At 46.0% G+C, this 21,400-nt stretch overlaps 1 protein-coding gene across 1 annotated transcript in view; it reads right to left on the bottom strand.

Moving 5' to 3' along the window:
- The window catches only part of PNOC (prepronociceptin), a 247,641-nt gene extending 244,848 nt beyond the window's left edge, over positions 1 to 2,793 (bottom strand). Inside the window, exon 1 of the mRNA XM_077291745.1 lies at positions 2,701 to 2,793. The gene's annotated coding sequence lies outside the window, so the exon portion shown is untranslated. The remainder of the gene's footprint in view (positions 1 to 2,700) is intronic.
- Between the last annotated feature and the right edge of the window lie 18,607 nt (positions 2,794 to 21,400).

The following is a 21,400-nucleotide window of genomic DNA, read 5'->3' as shown; positions in this document are numbered from 1 at the left end:
CCTTGCGCTCGCGCAGACGCCGATCGATCTGAATGGCCAAAGACATTGACTCATTCAGACCAGCAGGCGTGGGAAACCCCACCATAACATCTTTAAGGGCTTCAGAAAGACCCTTTCTGAAAATCGCTGCCAGAGCATACTCATTCCATTTTGTGAGCACAGACCACTTTCTAAATTTCTGGCAGTATACTTCTGCTGCTTCCTGACCCTGACACAGAGCCAGCAAAGTCTTTTCTGCCTGATCCACAGAATTAGGCTCGTCATACAGCAATCCGAGCGCTTGAAAAAATGCGTCAATATTGAGCAATGCAGGATTTCCTGGCTCAAGGGAGAATGCCCAGTCCTGCGGGTCGCCACGCAGCAAAGAAATAACAATCTTCACCTGCTGAATGGGGTCACCAGAGGAACGGGGTCTCAGAGCAAAAAACAATCTGCAATTATTTTTGAAGTTCAAAAATTTAGATCTATCCCCAGAAAACAAATCAGGAATAGGAATTCTAGGCTCTAATACCGGAGTCTGGACAACATAATCTTGGATACTCTGTACCCTTGCAGCGAGTTGATCCACACGCAAGGACAGACCCTGAACCTCCATATCAGCACCAAAATCCTGAACCACCCAGAGATTAAGGGGAAAAAAAAGACAAAACAAGCTACAAAGGAAAAAAAAATGACTCAGAACTTTCTTTTCCCTCTTTTGAGATGCATTTAACACATTGTGGCCAGCTGTACTGTTCTGACCTGGTGGTTAAGAGGCCACACTGATATGACCTGGTGGCTAAAATGCAACATGGGACGAGCTCTGAGGAGGTGGTATCTCTACTGACCGCAGTTCCTAATCCTAACAACAACACTAGTAATAGCCGTGGGATGTTCCTGACTCTCCCTAGACACCTCGTCACAGCCTAAGAGCTAACTACCCCTAAAGTAGGAAATAGAAAGCTATCTTGCCTCAGAGAAAACCCCCAAAGGAAAGACAGCCCCCCACAAATATTGACTGTGAGTGGAGAGGGAAATGACGTACACAGAAATGAAATCAGATTTCAGCAAAGGAGGCCAATACTAAACTTGATAGACAGAGAGAAAAGGATACTGTGCGGTCAGTATTAAAAACTACAAAATCCACGCAGAGTTTACAAAAATGAACTCCACACCGACTCACGGTGTGGAGGGGCAAATCTGCTTCCCCAGAGCTTCCAGCTAGCCTGAATATGACATAGTGACAAGCTGGACAAAAAGAGACAAATTTGCAGAGCAATAGAGTCCAAACAAATGGACAAACAAGAACTAGCAAAAACTTATCTTTTGCTGACAAGGACAGGCCATAAGAGAAATCCAAGGAGAGAACCAAATCCAACCAAGAACATTGACAGCTGGTATGAACTAAAGCCCAGAGCAGGTTTAAATAACAAACCCAGGCAAGGCGATCAGTGGAGGCAGCTGCTACAGCTACCTAAAGGAGCAGCAGTTCCACTCGAAACCACCAGAGGGAGCCCAAGGGCAGAACTCGCAAAAATACCATTAGCAACCACAGGAGGGAGCTCCAGAATGGAATTCACAACAGGACTATGATGAAAGGAACACCATTCCTACTGTAAAGCATGGAGGTGGATCGCTGATGTTTTGAGGATGTATGAGCTACAAAGGCACAGGAAACTTGTTCAAAGGTGAAGGAAAGATGAATGCAGCATGTTGTCAGCAAATACTGGAGGCAAATTTGCACTCATCAGCCCGGAAGCTGTGCATGAGATGTACTTTGACGTTCCAACATGACAACGATCCAAAACACAAGGCCAAGTCGACCTGTCAATGGCTGCAGCCAATTACTACAATCAGTATTGACATCGACATCGAGGAACATCGCACAGGGAGGGGGTTCCCTGTGCACTTTTATCAGGACAATGCGATGTGATCGCGTTGCCCTGATGGTCTCTATGGAGACCCCCCACTCAGGCCTGTCATCTGTTAATGGACCACAGGACAGCTCAGTGGAAAAAGTCCAGACTAATACATAGCTATAATTGCAAGAATAAATTTATTGATACAAAAGGTCAATTGGCAGAAACATGGCTAAAAAGTGACAAACCGTGCCGCATATACAAAGGCGGTAAGAGGCAGCATGATATCCCCAAATATACAAAAAGTAAAGGCATATACATCCCCAATTGTTAACAACACCAGTTAATACATAGACATCGTAATGGTAGCAACATACCTAATGGTGTGTGACAGGGGTACATGCAATCTCCCGCCCTCCCCGACACGCGTTTCGGAAGTTACCTTCCTTCCTCTGTTAATGGAAATATAGGGGCTTCCATGTTACTGGTAACACAAAGGCTCTAGAAAAGCAAAATGGCTCCTCACCCACCACCCAGGGCCGTGGGGTACTCGATACTGGGACCGGAACTTAAAGGGATGTGTCACGGTGGCGGCGACCAAGTCTGTGGCCCTGGGAGCCCATGTTAAAGGGACGGTCTTTAAAGGGGTTAGTTGAATAATAAAAGTTCATGACGCCACCTGTGGTATTCGGTCAGGGGTGACGGACGCTGCTTAAAGGGGTCCACTGGGGTGATGTTATGGAAGCAGGGATGGTATGGCTTCCCACAGGTCAAGCTGAGTCCCCAGGGCTCCCAATGTAGTAGGAACAGGTGGTAGGTGGTGTAGAAAGAAACGGAGGGCACAGGGTTGCAGTCTCTTTACCTCTTTACTGTATGATTCAAGCAGCCACAGTCCAGGGTACCGGATCACAGGTGCTGGTGGTGGTCCGGCCGGCTTGGAAGCATCTCAGGAATCTCCCTACCCAGGTAGAGGAAGCCTTCCTTCTAGCACTGTGTTGTTGTATTCCCTTGCTGCCTTAGGCCTCACACAAGGTCCTCACATTTTCTCTGTCCCCCTTTAGGTAGGACACTAACCCGTGCGACAGGTAACTCGAGCCTTTTTACAGGATCTCTATCACGACCCAGGCTCTATCTGTTACTGTGTCCTCAGATGCTATTGGTGGACAGGTAACTTGAAATCTAGCTGTTCCCCGGTTTCTGCCGTGGGGTATAAAATTACCCCCACAACCTCGGTCTTCCAGCTACTGGTATATGTGCTCAGCGTGGAGGAAGTTCAGTCGCAGCTTCTCTCTCCAGCTCTTCACTTCGCCATTGCTCCTTACTCCTTTCAGTCTATTTACAAGTTGCTCTGCTCTCTTTTCCCTTCCCAGGAGCTGCAGAATCACTCGTCTGCACGGCCCCAGCTTTCCTTCCTCACTCCTCGCTCTCCTCTCACCAACCGACTAACTCTCCCCAACTGCCTAGCAACTGACTCCTCCTCCCGACCAGAGAGAGCAGCTCCCCTGAAGTAGGGTGTAGAGCTCCCCCTTCTGGCCTGGAGTCAGAATGGTGTTGTATGTGCTGAATACCTGTTAAAGGGATCCTTCCACACTTCCAAGCATGACAACACTCTCCCCGTGAGGAAAGCAATGCCACTGTAACAACCGGTTACCTGGGGTGTTACACATGTCTCCAGATGCATGAGCTGGGCATAATGTACTGATGACTGCAACGTACTGGTCACTACAATTGCAATTTGCAATTTTCACTCAGCAACATCCACTGCTGCCTGTTTCTGGAAGACATCCATGGAGTCAAAATCGTCACTTTATCTGTAGATAAATTCCCAAAGGGTTATAATTTCCAAAATGGGGTTACTTGAGGGGGGATTCTGCTTTTCTAGCACTTAGGGGCTCTTTATATGGAATCCACAAACTATTCTTGGAATATCTGCATTCCAGGAGGCAAACAACGTTCCCTCCCGAGTCTCCATATGGCTAAGCAGTACTGTACAGCCACATATGGGGTATTGCCACGTTCAGTAGAAATTGTGGGACAAATTTTGGTGACATTTTTACCCATTTCCCAGGTTAAAAACTTCTGTGAAGGAACCTCGTGTTCAAGGTGTTCAATACACATCTAGATAAGTTCCCTAAGGGGTCTAGTTTCCAAAATGGTGTCACACGGGGTGTTTCCACTGTTTAGGCACACAGGGGCTCTCCAAACGTGACATGGCATCCGTTAATTATTCCAGCAAATTTTACATTCAAAAAGTCAAATGGCGAATGGCGCTGCTTCCCTTCCGAGCTGCCATGTGCCCAAACAATTGTTTTCCTCCACATACTGGGTATTTGCGCACTCAGGAGAAATTGTGCAACAAATTGTATTGAGCAAGTAATCTTGTTACCCTTCTGAAAATGCAAAATTTGGAGCTTAAAAAAGATTTATCTGGGAAAATGTGATTTTTTTTATTTTCATGGCTTAATTTTATAAACTTCTGTGAAGCACCTGTGGGTTCAAGGTGCTCAATACACATGTAGATAAGTTTCCTACAGGGTCTAGTTTCCAAAATCGTGTCACTTGTGAGGGGTTTCCACTGTGTAGGCACATCAGGGGCTCTACAAACGCAACATGGCGTCCTCTAATTATTCCAGCTAATTTTACATGCAAAAAGTCAAATGGCGCTCCTTCCATTCTAAGCCCTGCCCTGCGCCCAAACAGTAGATTTCCCCCACATATGGGGTATCAGCATGCTCAGGAAAAATTGCACAACAAATTGTATTGTCCATTTTTTGCTGTTACCCTTGCGAAAGTAAGCAAAATTGGGTCTAAAGGAACATTTTTGTGAAAGAAAAGTAAATGTTTATTTTTTTCCTTCCACATTCCAAAAATTCCTGTGAAGCACCTGAAGCATTAATAAACTTCTTGAATGTGGTTTTGAGCACCTTGAGGGATGCAGTTTTTATAATGGTGTCACTTTTGGGTATTTTCTGTCATATAGGCCCCTCCAAGTCACTTCAAATGTGAGGTGCAAATTTTGTTGTAAAAATGAGAAATCGCTGGTCAACTTTTAACCCTTATAACTTCCTAACAAAAAAAATTGTGTTTCCAAAAATGTACTGATGTAACGTAAACATGTGGGAAATGTTATTTATTAACTATTTTGTGTGATATGACTCTCTGATTTAAAGGCATAAAAAGTAAAAAAATGTGAAAATTGCGAAATTTTTGCCAAATTTCCGTTTTTTTCACAAGTAAATGCAAGTCATATCAAAGAAATTTTACCACTATCATGAAGCACACTATGTCTCAAGAAAATATTCTCAGAATCAGTGGAATCCATTGAAGTGTTCTAGAGTTATAACCTCATAAAATGACAGTGGTCAGAATTGTAAAAATTGGCCTGGTCAGGAAAGTAAAAACAGGCTTCGGGGGAAGGGGTTAAAAAAGCGATTCCATTCTTCCATCTGTGACACATATGCAGCACCCCAGGGTCCTGGTCGTTGCAGTAAAATTGTTCTCCTCTAGGGGGGAGTGATGTTACGTTTGGTGGCAATGAAAGACAACTGAATCCAGGTATCACAAACATACAACACATTTCGCACTCCAGACCACCAGGGGGAGCTTTGCTCCTTTTTATTAGGGCACTCTTTACAATTAGGTAAAAACTGGTTGCCTGGATAGGAAGTTAGGCAGTTGCTGGCTGAGCTTTGCTCAGGTAGTTGGTCCCTGACAGGGGTGGGATCCTGTCAGAGGCCGAGACAGAAGGACACGGAGCTGCGCCTGCCCTGAGTGCGGCAGCCTCCCAGAAAGAGACACGGAAAGAGAACTGTATTGTAGAGAGGGTGAAGAAGTTTTTAGCAAAGGAGTGGATATCAGAGGAGTTCTGCCCCACACAGGCTGCCTCCCTCTAGGCGCAAGATCCCGGTAGCCGGAACACCGAGTGAGCAACAGTCCTTTATGCCTTGCTCCAGAGACCGGCAGGACAGCTAATTTCACGTTACCTGCCCGCCCTATACCCAGGAGGCAAGGTGGCACCCACGAGAGGCCGGGGCATGATAGAGTCCCTGTAAAAAACCTCAAACCACCGGTCATACGGGTTTGTCCTATCCTATCTGGGGGACAGAGAGAGACATTACATCTGTAACATCTTCAACAGTTGTGAGGACCTTATGAGAAGCTTAGCAGTAAGGTACTACAACACCCAGGTGCTAGAGGAAGGCTACTGATTTCCACCTGGACAAGGGGACTCTGGATTTGCCTCCAAACCGGCCGGACTCTGCCTGCCCTGTGATCTGTGCTCTGGACTGTGGATGCTGAAACCTTCAGTAAAAAGGTAAAGAGACTGCAACCTTGTGTCCTCGTTCTTCACTGCGCTTCACATCATCCATCATCTACACACTGGGAAGCCCTGGGGACATACTTCACCTGTGGGAAGGTATACCATCTAGCTGCCATAACATCACCCCAGCGGACCCCTTAAAGCAGTGTCGGTCATCCTGACCGAATACCACAGGTGGCATCACGAACACAAACTTTATCCCTTTAAAGACCTTTCCCTTTAACACGGACGTCCCGAGGGCCACGGACTGGGTCAGCCACCATGACATCCCCCTTGAGAACCGAAGGACCCAGTACCGAGTATCCCCACGAACAGGATCTACTTAAGCCTGAAAGTCGGGTCATGTGTGCCTAGAGACTGTGCCAGAATAGTGCTTGAACTGTGATTTATTGAAGGACTGTGTATTGCAACAGACTGACAAAATTCCCGCCAAAACTGCCGCCATTACAGTGCCACGAGGAGCACAGGAGAAGAAGAAGGGCGTGCCATCGTGGGCGTGAACTGATTGAGAGCGGGAAAAATAATGGCCGCCCAGTCTAAATATCTCTGTACCTTGAGGATGTGTCCGTCAGCAGCCGAGATCCGCCTCCTGATCCTCAATGGTGGGCGGAGACAAAGAAAAAGAAATCGCCCCCAGAGGAGAGAGCGGGAAAAAGAAGGAGCAGAGATGGCGACCAACGGGTATCCGAAAGGGAACGGCCCGATCCGATGCCATTCCACGCCACCAGAAGGGTACCCAGACCTGCCACCGCTGGAGGATGTGGACTCCGTGGAGCCATCAATGGGAGAGCTGAACCGCCAGTCCCAGGGCAGCGGGGTGACGACGGCGGAAGCAAGGAATTTGGCCCTATGTAGACAGAATGCCCTGGAAGAGCCGCGGTCCGGACGACGGCTGATCCCGGTATCCTCGTTGGCAGCGCGGACCGGCGTAGACGGGAGTGTATCAAGTGCAGGTACCGAAAGCGCCCCCGATCCCGTGACCGCTCCTTCCTCAGCCACTGACCACACTTCAGCGCCTGCTATCGCTGGCAAAACCCTGACAGTCCTTTTTCCAGAATATGCCCCGAGAGCTAGACCGAATGGACGCCATGTCGGCATCCTCCCCTGGGAGGAATATAGGCTGTGCTTGATATCGCAGTGGGCGAGGGAGAAGGAACAAAGGGTCCGAGGTGAAGTGCTGGACCGCCTCCCAATGCAGTGGGGTGTAGTAGTGGTCTTCCATCTTCAAAAGGGGAAGGGCTTTATTCAAGAAATAGGACACCCGGATAGGGACCTGTATCCAGGAGATAGTGTCACATACACCAGGCACCTTGGTGAAAAGGGTTGGTTTGCTCTGAATGTACACAAGCAAAGAGGCCCCATGACACCCAGCTCTAAGACACCAGCTATGTCTTCTCCTCTGGCAACAGCGTCACCTTGTGCCAAAACTGCAGCCACTCTCACTACGCATACAGTTACCCCTACCTGCACCTTTACAAGGACCACAGTGTGTACTGTCACCACCACAGAGACTGCGGTAACTACAGAACCAACTCCAACTGTAGCCTGTGCCAAGGATATCCCAGAACAGAACTCAGTGGGCACTCAGACCCCCATCTGGAGTGAGGGAGTCCCATATGTAGCACCTGGTAGCCACCAGTACCCAAAAGGGCTACCTCCACCAGTGCTACCTCCAGAGTTGCAATAAGTGGAATCTGACAAGATTGTACATAATTCTTTAACTCTTTTGCTGCTTTGAACCCATCCAGGGTTATTTCTTAAAGGGGTCCCATGTTAAAGGGATCCTGTGTTTTTGCACAAGTTGCTTTTCGTTTAAAGAACACTTGAATCATGGGCGGTGAATGGTTCACAAACTGTCATTGTAAATAGTTTGCACCTTCTTAAAGGTGCTTCCTACTGGTTTTACAACGGAGGCTTTTACAGAGACTGCCTCCAACAGAGACTGCTACTAATCTTGTTGTGAGAATTGCTTTGTTTTTCAGACCTGAAGAAAAACCCGTTGGTGTGGCAGAATTCCGGGTCAGGATACACGCCTTGTAGCCTGCCCAAGTCCTACACTGGGGGTTCGTCATGGGTCCCTCGCATCACGTCACTCATGTTGCTAAACTGACTTGAATCTTGATGTGATTGACTTGCACTTGAATATTGATATTGCACTACCTCATTGAGTTATCCGAACCCATAAAGGGTTCAATGTTTAATTGTTGCACTTTGCCAGAAGGTTAATATATTACAGGGTTAATATAGCAGATAAGGTTAAACATTTGAATCCAGATAGAATGATGTTTACATAGTTGATAGTATGCAGCCAGAAACCTAGAGAATTCTAATAAAATTGAGACTGAGATAGATGATAGGAAATGTTTAATGATGCACTTTTGAATAAATTGAAGAAAATGCAGTGAGCCCGTGGGGGTAGATAGACAGTCCTGCATGTGAAGAAGAGTCAAAGTCTACTTGAATAAAGAAAAATGTTGATTTGCACTTAATAGATAGTATACTTGTAAGGGTAATTGTATTTCATAGTTAGTTCAAGTTATGTTGTTTTCTTAATGATAACGTATTGCCTAGAAGTGGATCCACAATGTATATATGTTTTCTTATGCAACGTTCAAGTGTCCTCACCTCCCATAAAGGGAAGCTTAGTATATATTAACTTGTTTTATAGCATTTCAAAAATTTGTATGTCTTTTGCTAATCTATTGTTGTTTTCTTTTCCCAGTCCGGGAGTACTGGATTTAACAGGCGGGAGTGCAGCGCCCCAGGGTCCTGTTCATTGCAGTAATATCGTTCTCCTCTAGGGGGGGAGTGATGTTACATTTAGAGGCAATGAAAGACAACTGAATCCAGGAATCACAAACCTACAACACATTTCGCACTCCAGACCACCAGGGGGAGCTATGCTCCTATTTATTAGGGCACTCTTCACAATTAGGTAAAAGCTGGTTGCCTGGATAGGAAGTTAGGCAGTTGCTGGCTGAGCTTTGCTTAGGTAGTTGGTCCCTGACAGGGGTGGGATCCTGTCAGAGGCCAAGACAGAAGGACACGGAGCTGCGCCTGCCCTGAGTGCGGCAGCATCCCAGAAAGAGACACGGAAAGAGAACTGTATTGTAGAGAGGGTGAAGAAGTCATAGCAAAGGAGTGGATATCAGAGGAGTTCTGCCCTACATAGGCTGCCTCCTTCTGAGGCGCAAGATCCCGGTAGCCGGAACACCGAGGGAGCAACAATCCTTTATGCCTTGCTCCAGAGACCGGCAGGACAGCTAATTTCACGTTACCTGCCCGCCCTATACCCAGGAGGCAAGGTGGCACTCACAAGAGGCCGGGGCATGATAGAGTCCCTGTAAAAAGCCTCAAGCCACCGGTCATAGGGGTTTGTCCTATCGTATCTAGGGGACAGAGAGAGACATAACATCTGTAACATCTTCAACAGTTGTGAGGACCTTATGAGAAGCTTAGCAGTAAGGTACTACAACACACGGCGCTAGAGGAAGGCTACTGATTTCCACCTGGACAAGGGGACTCTGGATTTGCCTCCAAACCGGCCGGACTCTGCCTGCCCTGTGATCTGTGCTCTGGACTGTGGATGCTGAAACCTTCAGTAAAAAGGTAAAGAGACTGCAACCTTGTGTCCTCGTTCTTCACTGCGCTTCACACCATCCACCATCTACACATTGGGAAGCCCTGGGGACATACTTCACCTGTGGGAAGGTATACCATCTAGCTGCCATAACATCACCCCAGCGGACCCCTTAAAGCAGCGTCGGTCATCCTGACCGAATACCACAGGTGGCATCACGAACACAAACTTTATCCCTTTAAAGACTTTTCCCTTTAACACGGACGTCCCGAGGGCCACGGACCGGGTCAGCCACCGTGACATCCCCCTTGAGAACCGAAGGACCCGGTACCGAGTATCCCCTAGCCCACGGGGGCGCTCCACATACTTTTCCATTTATGATGAGGGACGAGTGAACTCGAACTGTAAAGTTCAGGATTCTTAGCGGAAACCTAGTGTCCGGTGCTGAACTGTAAACAGGGAAATGTGCCAGTCTTAGGTTTGTGTAGGAATCATTGTGTCAGTGTGGCTCTGGTTGTGCCTATATCTGCCCTAATCAACGAATCCCTAGTTTTAGGGGCCTGCTTGAAACAAGGTAAAAAGGGTTGTTGGAATTCTGGTATGTCTGGGTGTGCCGTCCGTAACGAATCCCAGTGTCTCCTAATCGTCCTATGTATGAGATAGGAGTAAGGGTGGTACGTGTGTACGAATGGTATGCGTTTTGGGCTTTCTCTCGCAAAGTAGGATTATGGACAATTTTATGGACTCTTCCGAACTGTGACTTAGGAACAGAATTTTTCATATTAGTGGGGTGTGCACTTGTGTAGTATAACAGGCTATTGCGGTCTGTCGGTTTTGGTCCGATACGCCTTTTAACGGCGGCCGCTAAGGGTACTTAAACCACAGCGCTGTTAATTAACGGCGCTGTGGAAAAAGTGAAAAGCGCCCCCCAGAGTCGGATTTTCTCTGTGGTCTCGGTTGCCGAGGGTAGGCGAGACCCCAGAGAACATGATTCGGGGGGTTTTTACCGACCCCCGAGTTGCGATCGCCGGTAATTAACCATTTACCGGCGGTCGCAAAAAAAAAACAAAAACGCGATTTGCCATTTAATTTCTCTGTCCTCCGATGTGATCGCACATCGGAGGACAGAGAAATAGTGTCCCCGATGGCCCCCAATAGCCCCCCAATACTCACTTATCTCCCCCGGTGCTCCTCGTGGCTCCCGATGGGCGCCGCCATCTTTTTTCCGGGAAAAAATGGCGGGCGCATGCGCAGTGTGCCCGGCACCCGGAAGATCTTTGGGGTCTCGGCTGCCGGGGGTAGCCGAGACCCCAAAGAACATGATCGGGGTTGGTTTTTACCGACCCCTGTTTTGCGATCGCCGGTAATTAACTGTTTACCGGCGACCGCAAAAAAAAAAAAAAAGCGATCTGTAATTCTCTGTCCTCTGATGTGATCGCACATCAGAGGACAGAGAAATAGGGGGATTCGGGGACCCTATCATACTCACCCGCTGTCCCTGGGTCCTCCTGCGTCTCCTCTTGCCATCTGCTGCCATCTGCTGGCCGGCAGGAGAGACGAGTTGGGGCTAAAATTAGGGTTAGGGTTAGGGCTAGGGTTAGGGTTGGGGCTAAATTTAGGGTTAGGGTTGGGGCTAAATTTAGGGTTAGGGCTAGGGTTAGGGTTAGGCTACTTTCACACTAGCATTTTTTGGCTTCCGTCGCAATGCGTCGTTGGAGAAAAAACGCATCCTGAAAAAGTGCTTGCAGGATGCGTTTTTTCTCCATTGACTTGCATTAGCGACACATTGCGACGGATTGCCACACGTCGCATCTGTCGTGCGACAGATGCGTCGTGCTTTGGCGGACCGTCAGCACAAAAAAAGCTACATGTAACTTTTTTTGTGCGACGTGTCCGCCATTTCCTACCACGCATGCGCGGCCAGAACTCCGCCCCCACCTCCCCGCACCTCACAATGGGGCAGCGGATGCGTTGAAAAAACAGCATACCGCTGCACCCGTTGTGCGGCGCTTACAACGCTAGCGTCGGTACGTCGGCCCGACACACTGCGATGGGCCGAGTACGACGCTAGTGTGAAAGTAGCCTTAGGCTTCTTTCACACTTGCGTCGGTACGGGGCGGTCGCAATGCGTTGGCCCGACGTACCGACGCACATTGTGAAAATTGTGCACAACGTGGGCAGCAGATGCAGTTTTTCAACGCATCTGCTGCCCAGTCTATGTCCTGGGGAGGAGGGGGCAGAGTTACGGCCACGCATGCGTGGAAATGGCGGACGCGACGTACAAAAAAAAGGTTACATTGAACTTTTTTTGTGACGACGGTCCGCCAAAACACAACGGATCCAGTGCACGATGGACGCGACGTGTGGCCATCCGTTGGTAATACAAGTCTATGGGCAAAAAAGGCATCCTGTGGGCACATTTGCAGGATCCGTTTTTTGTCCAAAACGACGGATTGCGACGGATGCCACACGACGCAAGTGTGAAAGTAGCCTTAGGGTTAGGGTTGGGGCTAAAGTTAGGGCTAGGGTTAAATTTAGGGTTAGGGTTGGGGCTAAAGTTAGGGTTAGGGCTGGGGTTGGGGCTAAAATTAGGGTTAGGGTTGGGGCTAAAGTTAGGGTTAGGGTTGGGGCTAAAGTTAGGGTTAGAGTTGGGATTAGGGTTAGGGTTTGGATTAGGGTTGGTATTAGGGTTACGTTTGGGATTAGGGTTACGTTTGGGATTAGGGTTGGGATTAGGGTTGGGATTAGGGTTAAGGTTAGGGTTGGGATTAGGGTTATGGGTGTATTGGGATTAGGGTTAGGTTTGAGGTTAGGGTTGAGATTAGGGTTAGGGGTGTGTTGGATTTAGGGTTTTGATTAGGGTTATGGTTAGGGTTGAGATTAGGGCTGTTTTGGGGTTAGGGTTGTGATTATCGTTAGGGTTGTGATTAGGATTATGGATCGGGTTGAGATTAGGGTTAGGGGTGTGTTGGAGTTAGGGTTGGAGTTAGAATTGGGGGGTTTCCACTGTTTAGGTACATCAGGGGGTCTCCAAACACGACAGCCAATTTTGCGCAAAAAAAGTCAAATGGTGCTCCCTCCCTTCTGAACTCTGCCGTGCGCCCAAACAGTGGTTTACCCCCACATATGGGGCATCAGCGTACTCGGGATAAATTGGACAACAACTTTTGGGGTCCAATTTCTCCTGTCACCCTTGTGAAAATAAAAACTTGGGGGCTAAAAATCTTTTTTGTGGGAATTTTTTTATTTTCACTACTCTGCATTATAAACTTCTGTGAAGCACTTGAGCATTCAAAGTTCTCACCACATATCTAGATAAGTTCCTTAGGGGGTCTTGTTTCCAAAATTTGGTCACTTGTGGGGGGTTTCTACTGTTTAGGTACATCAGGGGCTCTGCAAACGCAACATAACACCCACAGACAATTCTGTCAAAGTCTGAATTCCAAAATGGCTTCTCTTCTGAGCTCTGCCGTGTACCCAAACAGTGGTTTACCCCCATATATGGGGTACCAGCATACTCAGGACAAATTGGAGAACAAATATTGGCGTCCAATTTCTCTTGTTACCCTTGTGAAAATAAAAACTTGGGGGCTAAAAAATCTTTTTTGTGGGAAAAATATATATTTTTTATTTTCACTACTCTGCATTATAAACTTCTGTGAAGCACTTGGGCATTCAAAGTTCTCACCACATATCTAGATAAGTTCCTTGGGGGGTCTATTTTCCAAAATGGGGTCACTTGTTGGGGGTTTCTACTGTTTAGGTACATTAGGGGTCTGCAAACGCAACATAACGCCCGTAGACAATTCTATCAAAGTCTGCATTCCAAAACGGCGCTCCTTCCCTTCCGAGCTCAGCCATGCGCCCAAACAGTGGTTTACCCCCACATATGGGGTACCAGCATACTCAGGACAAATTCGACAACAACTTTTAGTGTCCAATTTCTCTTGTTACCCTTGTGAAAATAAAAACTTGGGGGCTAAAAAATCTTTTTTGTTAAAAAAAAAAATATTTTTTATTTTCACGACTCTGCATTATAAACTTCTGTGATGCACTTGGGCATTCAAAGTTCTCACTACACATCTAGATAAGTTCCATGGGGGGTCTAGTTTCCAAAATGGGGTCACTTTTGGGGGGTTTCTACTGTTTAGGCACATCAGGGGCTCTCCAAACGCGACATGGCGTCCGATCTCAATTCCAGTCAATTTTGCATTGAAAAGTCAAACGGCGCTCCTTTGCTTCCGAGCTCAGCCATGCGCCCAAACAGTGGTTTACCCCCACATATGGGGTGTTGGCGTACTCAGGACAAATTGTACAACAACTTCTGGGGTCCATTTTCTCCTGTTACCCTTGGTAAAATAAAAATTTGGAGGCAAAAAGATCATTTTTGTAGAAAAAATGCGATTTTTTTATTTTCACGGCTCTACGTTATAAACTTCTGTGAAGCACCTGGGGGTTCAAAGTGCTCACCACACATCTAGATAAGTTCCTTAAGGGGTCTAGTTTCCAAAATGGTGTCATTTGTGGGGGGTTTCCACTGTTTAGGCACAACAGGGGCTCTCCAAACGTGACATGGCGTCCGATCTCAATTCCAGCCAATTCTACATTGAAAAAGTAAAACGACACTCCTTCTCTTCCAAGCTCTGCGGTGCGCCCAAACAGTGGTTTACCCCCACATATGGGGTATCGACGTACTCAGGAGAAATTGCACAACAACTTTTGTGGTCTAATTTCTCCTGTTACCCTTGTGAAAATAAAAATTTGGGGGCAAAAAGATCATTTTTGTAGAAAAAATGTGATTTTTTATTTTCACGGCTCTACGTTATAAACTTCTGTGAAGCACTTGGGGGTTCAAAGTGCTCACCACACATCTAGATAAGTTCCTTAAGGGGTCTAGTTTCCAAAATGGTATCACTTGTGGGGGGTTTCCACTGTTTAGGCACATCAGGGGCTCTCCAAACGTGACATGGCATCCGATCTCAATTCCAGCCAATTCTGCATTGAAAAAGTCAAACGGTGCTGCTTCACTTCCAAGCTCTGCGGTGCTCCCAAACAGTGGTTTACCTCCACAATTGGGGTATCAACGTACTCAGGAGAAATTGCACAACAACTTTTGTGGTCTAATTTCTCCTGTTACCCTTGTGAAAATATGATTTTGTGGGCGAAAAAATCATTTTTGTGAAAACAAATGAGATTTTTATTTTCACGGCTCTACGTTATAAACTTCTGTGAAGCACTTGGGGGTTCAAAGTGCTCACCACACATCTAGATAAGTTCCTTAAGGGGTCTAGTTTCCAAAATGGTGTCACTTGTGGGGGGTTTACACTGTTTAGGCACATTAGGGGCTCTCCAAACGCGACATGGCGTCCGATCTCAATTCCAGCCAATTCTGCATTGAAACAGTCAAACGGCACTCCTTCTCTTCCAAGCTCTGCGGTGCGCCCAAACAGTGGTTTACCTCCACATATGGGGTATCGGCGTACTCAGGAGAAATTGCACAACAAAATTTGTGGTTAAATTTCTGTTTTTACACTTGTGAAAATTAAAAAAAATGGTTCTGAAGTAAAATGTTTGCAAAAAAAAGTTAAATGTTCATTTTTTTCTTCCACATTGTTTCAGTTCCTGTGAAGTACGTAAAGGGTTAATAAACTTCTTGAATGTGGTTTTGAGCACCTTGAGGGGTGCAGTTTTTAGAATGGTGTCACACTTGGTTATTTTCTATCATATAGACCCCTCAAAATGACTTCAAAGGTGATGTGGTCCCTAAAAAAAACATGGTGTTGTAAAAATGAGAAATTGCTGGTCAAATTTTAACCCTTATAACTCCCTAACAAAAAAAAAATTTGTTTCCAAAATTGTGCTGATGTAAAGTAGACATGTGGGAAATGTTATTTATTAACTATTTTTCGTGACATATCTCTCTGATTTAAGGGCATAAAAATATAAAGTTTGAAAATTGCAAAATTTTAAAAATTTTCGCCATATTTCCGTTTTTTTCATAAATAATCGCAAGTAATATCAAAGAAATGTTACCACTATCTTGAAGTACAATATGTCACGAAAAAACAGTCTCAGAATCAGCGGGATCCGATAAAGCGTTCCAGAGTTATAACCTCTTAAAGTGACAGTGGTCAGAATTGTAAAAATTGGCTCGGTCATTAAGTACCAAATTGGCTCTGTCACTAAGGGGTTAAGGATCCTTGTATGTCCTTCAATACCATAGTATACAGAAAGTTAGCAAAGGTTGATATCTCAACTCCTTAAAATGAATTCTTTATTTGTGGTTATTTAAAATATAAAGATCTTTTTCACAGCTAAACTAACCGTCATCACATGCAATTTATCAAGATGGTTTATCAACCGCATGTGATGACGGTTAGTTTAGCTGTGAAAAAGATCTTTTTGAGATCGAAACGCGTTGCTGAATTGTCAGTGCTCATGTGCACATCCACTGTATGAGGATCATGCCATACTCCATATTTATAAATAACCACAAATAAATAATTAATTTTAAGGAGCTGGGATATCAACCTTTGTTTTCTACGATTCCATGTCAAGTCCGGACTGAATCCCGTGCACCTCTGGCTGAATGTTGGTTAGCTGGCTAAGGCTTCCAGGTCAAATTTTCTTTTGTCAGTATCCAGAAAGTTGACCTGATTAAAATCTCTTGTCATGGTAAAGTGGAGACCTTGCCAGTATGAATTGAATGTTAAGAGAAAGGTATCAAGAGATTCAGGTGAGCCGTCCCATGCACAAAAAATATAATCTGTGAACCGTTTCCAAGTGATCACATTTTCTTTGAAGAGGGGATCATTGTAGACTACAGTATCCCCAAAATGTGCCATAAAACAACTGGCGTACGGAGGAGCTTTATTGGAACCCATGGCCGTACCTTTAATTTGCAGGTAAAATGAATCTTCAAATAGAAAATAGTTTTTGGTGAGAACCAATGTAAGGAGTTCTACACAAAAAATATCATCTAGGAACCGTTTCCAAGTGATCACATTTTCTTTGAAGAGGGGATCATTGTAGACTACAGTATCCCCAAAATGTGCCATAAAACAACTGGCGTACGGAGGAGCTTTATTGGAACCCATGGCCGTACCTTTAATTTGCAGGTAAAATGAATCTTCAAATAGAAAATAGTTTTTGGTGAGAACCAATGTAAGGAGTTCTACACAAAAAATATCATCTAGGAACCGTTTCCAAGTGATCACATTTTCTTTGAAGAGGGGATCATTGCAGACTACAGTATCCCCAAAATGTGCCATAAAACAACTGGCGTACGGAGGCGCTTTATTGGAACCCATGGCCGTACCTTTAATTTGCAGGTAAAATGAATCTTCAAATAGAAAATAGTTTTTGGTGAGAACCAATGTAAGGAGTTCTACACAAAAAATATCATCTAGGAACCGTTTCCAAGTGATCACATTTTCTTTGAAGAGGGGATCATTGTAGACTACAGTATCCCCAAAATGTGCCATAAAACAACTGGCGTACGGAGGAGCTTTATTGGAACCCATGGCCGTACCTTTAATTTGCAGGTAAAATGAATCTTCAAATAGAAAATAGTTTTTGGTGAGAACCAATGTAAGGAGTTCTGCACAAAAAAATATCATCTAGGAACCGTTTCCAAAAGATCACATTTTCTTTGAAGAGGGGATCATTGTAGACTACAGTATCCCCAAAATGTGCCATAAAACGACTGGCGTATGGAGGAGCTTTATTGGAACCCATGGCCGTACCTTTAATTTGCAGGTAAAATGAATCTTCAAATAGAAAATAGTTTTTGGTGAGAACCAATGTAAGGAGTTCTACACAAAAAATATCATCTAGGAACCGTTTCCAAGTGATCACATTTTCTTTGAAGAGGGGATCATTGTAGACTACAGTATCCCCAAAATGTGCCATAAAACAACTGGCGTACGGAGGAGCTTTATTGGAACCCATGGCCGTACCTTTAATTTGCAAGTAAAATGAATCTTCAAATAGAAAATAGTTTTTGGTGAGAACCAATGTAAGGAGTTCTACACAAAAAATATCATCTAGGAACCGTTTCCAAGTGATCACATTTTCTTTGAAGAGGGGATCATTGCAGACTACAGTATCCCCAAAATGTGCCATAAAACAACTGGCGTACGGAGGAGCTAGATTGGAACCCATGGCCGTACCTTTAATTTGCAGGTAAAATGAATCCTCAAATAGAAAATAGTTTTTGGTGAGAACCAATGTAAGGAGTTCTAAACAGAACTGTATTTTCTCTGGGTCCATTTCAGTTGACATGAACAGATGTCGTACGCACTCAATCTCTTGTGCATGTGGGCTAGAGGTGTAAAGATCTTTTACATCGAGTGTCACTAGAATCGAATTTTTGGGGATGGAGCTAAGTTCTCTAATGCCCCTCAAAAAATTGCCTGTGTCTAACAAGAATGATGGAGTCTTCTTAATGTAAAGAGTAAGAATTTTCTCCAAAAAAATGGCCAATGGAGATAAGATAGATTCTGTTGACGCCACAATTGGTCTGCCCAGTGGATGCTCAAGATTTTTATGAATCTTGGGTAGAGTGTAGAACACCGGAGTTATTGGATGATTCTTAGTAAGGTACTCTTTTGTACAAATGTCAATAATCCCCTTTACATGATATTCAGTCAGGACATTGGAAATTGAATCTTTGAGGGATAGTGTGGGGTCCCTTGGTAATTTCTGATATACGGTGTCATCCCCAAGTTGACGTTGAATTTCCTGTACATAGTCTGTTCTGTTCATTACTACAATTACACCCCCTTTGTCTGCTGGCTTTATTACTAAATCCCTGTCATCTTGTAATGCCCGTAGTGCCTGTCGTTCAGAGGCAGTTATGTTAGAGGGGAAATGTAATAAACTTTTGTCAACGTCTTGTCTTAATTTCTGGAATGATGTGTCCACAAAATCAATAAATGTTTCTAAGGCATGGGAGCCGTTGGGGGCCTATAGGTACTCTTAGGACGAAGTCCCGAGGATGCCGCTGTTAATGTTGTAGATTCATTAGTCTTGTTAGGAGGTAAAGAGTCAGGTGTATTAGCAAAATGTACCTTTAATCTTAAATTCCTATAAAACCGTTGTAGTTCCATTTCCATATGTGCCAAGTTTTCATTCAATTTATTGTAAAGGTCTGGGACCCTACTTGAGCACCAACAAATACTACAGGTTGTGCCACATTATACTCTTGATTAAGGACCTTGGTGATGTCACAGTCATGTGATCAGTCACATGGTTGAGGAGTCACATGGTTTGGGCTTAAATGGCTGTTTGAAAGAGCTTTGAGTGTTCAGTGTGTGCGCCTGGAGAAGAAGCACTCCAGGAAAGTGTTGCATGTATGAACAGTGTGCGTTCTGCCAGCCTTGAGGGGGAAGAACACTACTCACATAAGGACTTTGTTTGTTCTGCTACCATTTTGTTTTGTTTTCCTGTTTTGCCCAGAGGGCTGTATTTTCTTTACCACACCTTGGTTTATGCTGCCTACAATAAACCAAAGGAAGTTTTTAAAGCTGCAGTGTACCCATGTCTACCTCCATGTGCAGCCGAGTGAGCCAAACTACCACAGCCGATATTAACCCCTTCCCGACCTGTGACACAGCGTATGCGTCATGAAAGTCGGTGCCTTCCCGACCTGTGACGCATATGCTGTGTCACAGAATGATCGCGTCCCTGCAGATCGGGTGAAGGGGTTAACTCCGATTTCACCCGATCTGCAGAGACAGGGGGAGTGGTGCTTCAGCCCAGGGGGGGTGGCTTCACCCCCCCCGTGGCTACGATCGCTCTGATTGGCTGTTGAAAGTGAAACTGCCAATCAGAGCGATTTGTAATATTTCACCCAAAAAAAACGGTGAAATATTACAATCCAGCCATGGCCGATGCTGCAATATCATCGGCCATGGCTGGAAAACCTAATCTGCCCCCACCCCACCCCACCAATCGCCCCCCCAGTGCTCCGGTGCGCGGTCCGCCCCCCTAATTCGTTCTTTCCGCTCCTCCGTCCTCCTGTCCGCTCCCCCCGTGCTCCGGTGCCCCCTCCCTGTGCTCCGGTCCCCCCCCCTGTGCTCCAGTCCCTCCCCCGTGATCCGATCACCCCCCCTTCATACTTACCGGGCCTCCCGATGTCCGTCCGGCTTCTCCATGGGCGCCGCCATCTTATAATATGGCGGGCGCATGCGCACTGCGCCCGCAGAGTCTGCCAGCTGGCAGATTCATTTCAGAAGTATTTTGTTCACTGCGATATAGCCTATCGCAGTGATCAAAATGAAAAAAAAGTAAATGACCCCCCTTTATCACCCCCATAGGGACAATAATAAAAATAAATACATTTTTTTTTTTTTTTCTGCTAGGGTTAGGGTTAGAACTAGGGTTAGAATTAGGGTTAGAATTAGGGGTAGGGTTAGGGGTAGGGTTAGGGCATGTGCACACAGTGCGGATTTGGCTGTGAATCCGCAGCGGATTGCCGCGGATCCGCAGCGGATCGGCCGCGGATCCGCAGCGGATTGGCCGCTGCGAATTCGTAGCAGTTTTCCATCAGGTTTACAGTACCATGTACACCTATGGAAAACCAAATCTGCTGTGCCCATGGTGCGGAAAATACCGTGCGGAAACGCTGTGTATTTTCCGCAGCATGTCAATTTTGTGCGGATTCCGCAGCATTTTACACCTGTTCCTCAATAGGAATCCGCAGGTGAAATCCGCACAAAAAAAACACTGGAAATCCGCTGTAAATCCGTAGGTAAAACGCAGTGCCTTTTACCTGCGGATTTTTCAAAAATGGTGCGGAAAAATCTCACACGAATCTGCAAAGTGGGCACATAGCCTTAGGGTTAGGGTTGGAATTAGAGTTAGGGTACCGTCTCACAGTGGCACTTTGATCGCTACGACGGTACGATCCGTGTCGTTCCAGGATTATCCATACGATATCGCTGTGTCTGACACGCAGCAGCGATCAGGGACCCTGCTGAGAATCGTACGTCGTAGCAGATCGTTTGGAACTTTCTTTCGTCGCTGGATCTCCCGCTGTCATCGCTGGATCGTTGTGTGTGACAGCTATCCAGCGATGCGTTCACTTGTAACCAGGGTAAACATCGGGTTACTAAGCGCAGGGCCGCGCTTAGTAACTCGATGTTTACCGTGGTTACCAGCGTAAAGTAAAAAAAAAAAAAAAAACGTACATACTCACATTCCGGTGTCCTTCAGGTCCCTTGCCGTCTGCTTCCCGCTCTGACTGTCTGCCGGCCGGAAAGTGAGAGCACAGCACAGCAGTGACGTCACCGCTGCGCTCTGCTCTCACTGTACGGCGGCACTCAGTCAGAGCGGGAAGCAGACGGCAAGGGACCTGAAGGACACCAAAATGTGAGTATGTACGTTTTTTTTTTTTACTTTTACGCTGGTAACCACGGTAAACATCGGGTTACTAAGCGCGGCCCTGCGCTTAGTAACCCGATGTTTACCCTGGTTACCCGGGACCTTGGCATCGTTGGTCGCTGGAGAGCGGTCTGTGTGACAGCTCCCCAGCGACCACACAATGACTTTCCAACGATCACGGCCAGGTCGTATCGCTGGTCGTGATCGTTGGTAAATCGTTATGTGAGACGGTACCCTTAGGGTTGGAATTAGGGCTAGGGTTGGAAATAGGGTTAA

Source organism: Ranitomeya variabilis, chromosome 2 (genome assembly GCF_051348905.1).
Source record: "Ranitomeya variabilis isolate aRanVar5 chromosome 2, aRanVar5.hap1, whole genome shotgun sequence".
Lineage (NCBI taxonomy): Eukaryota > Metazoa > Chordata > Amphibia > Anura > Dendrobatidae > Ranitomeya > Ranitomeya variabilis.
Note: the sequence above shows the minus strand (reverse complement) of the source record. Positions and strands in the feature narration are given on the sequence as shown.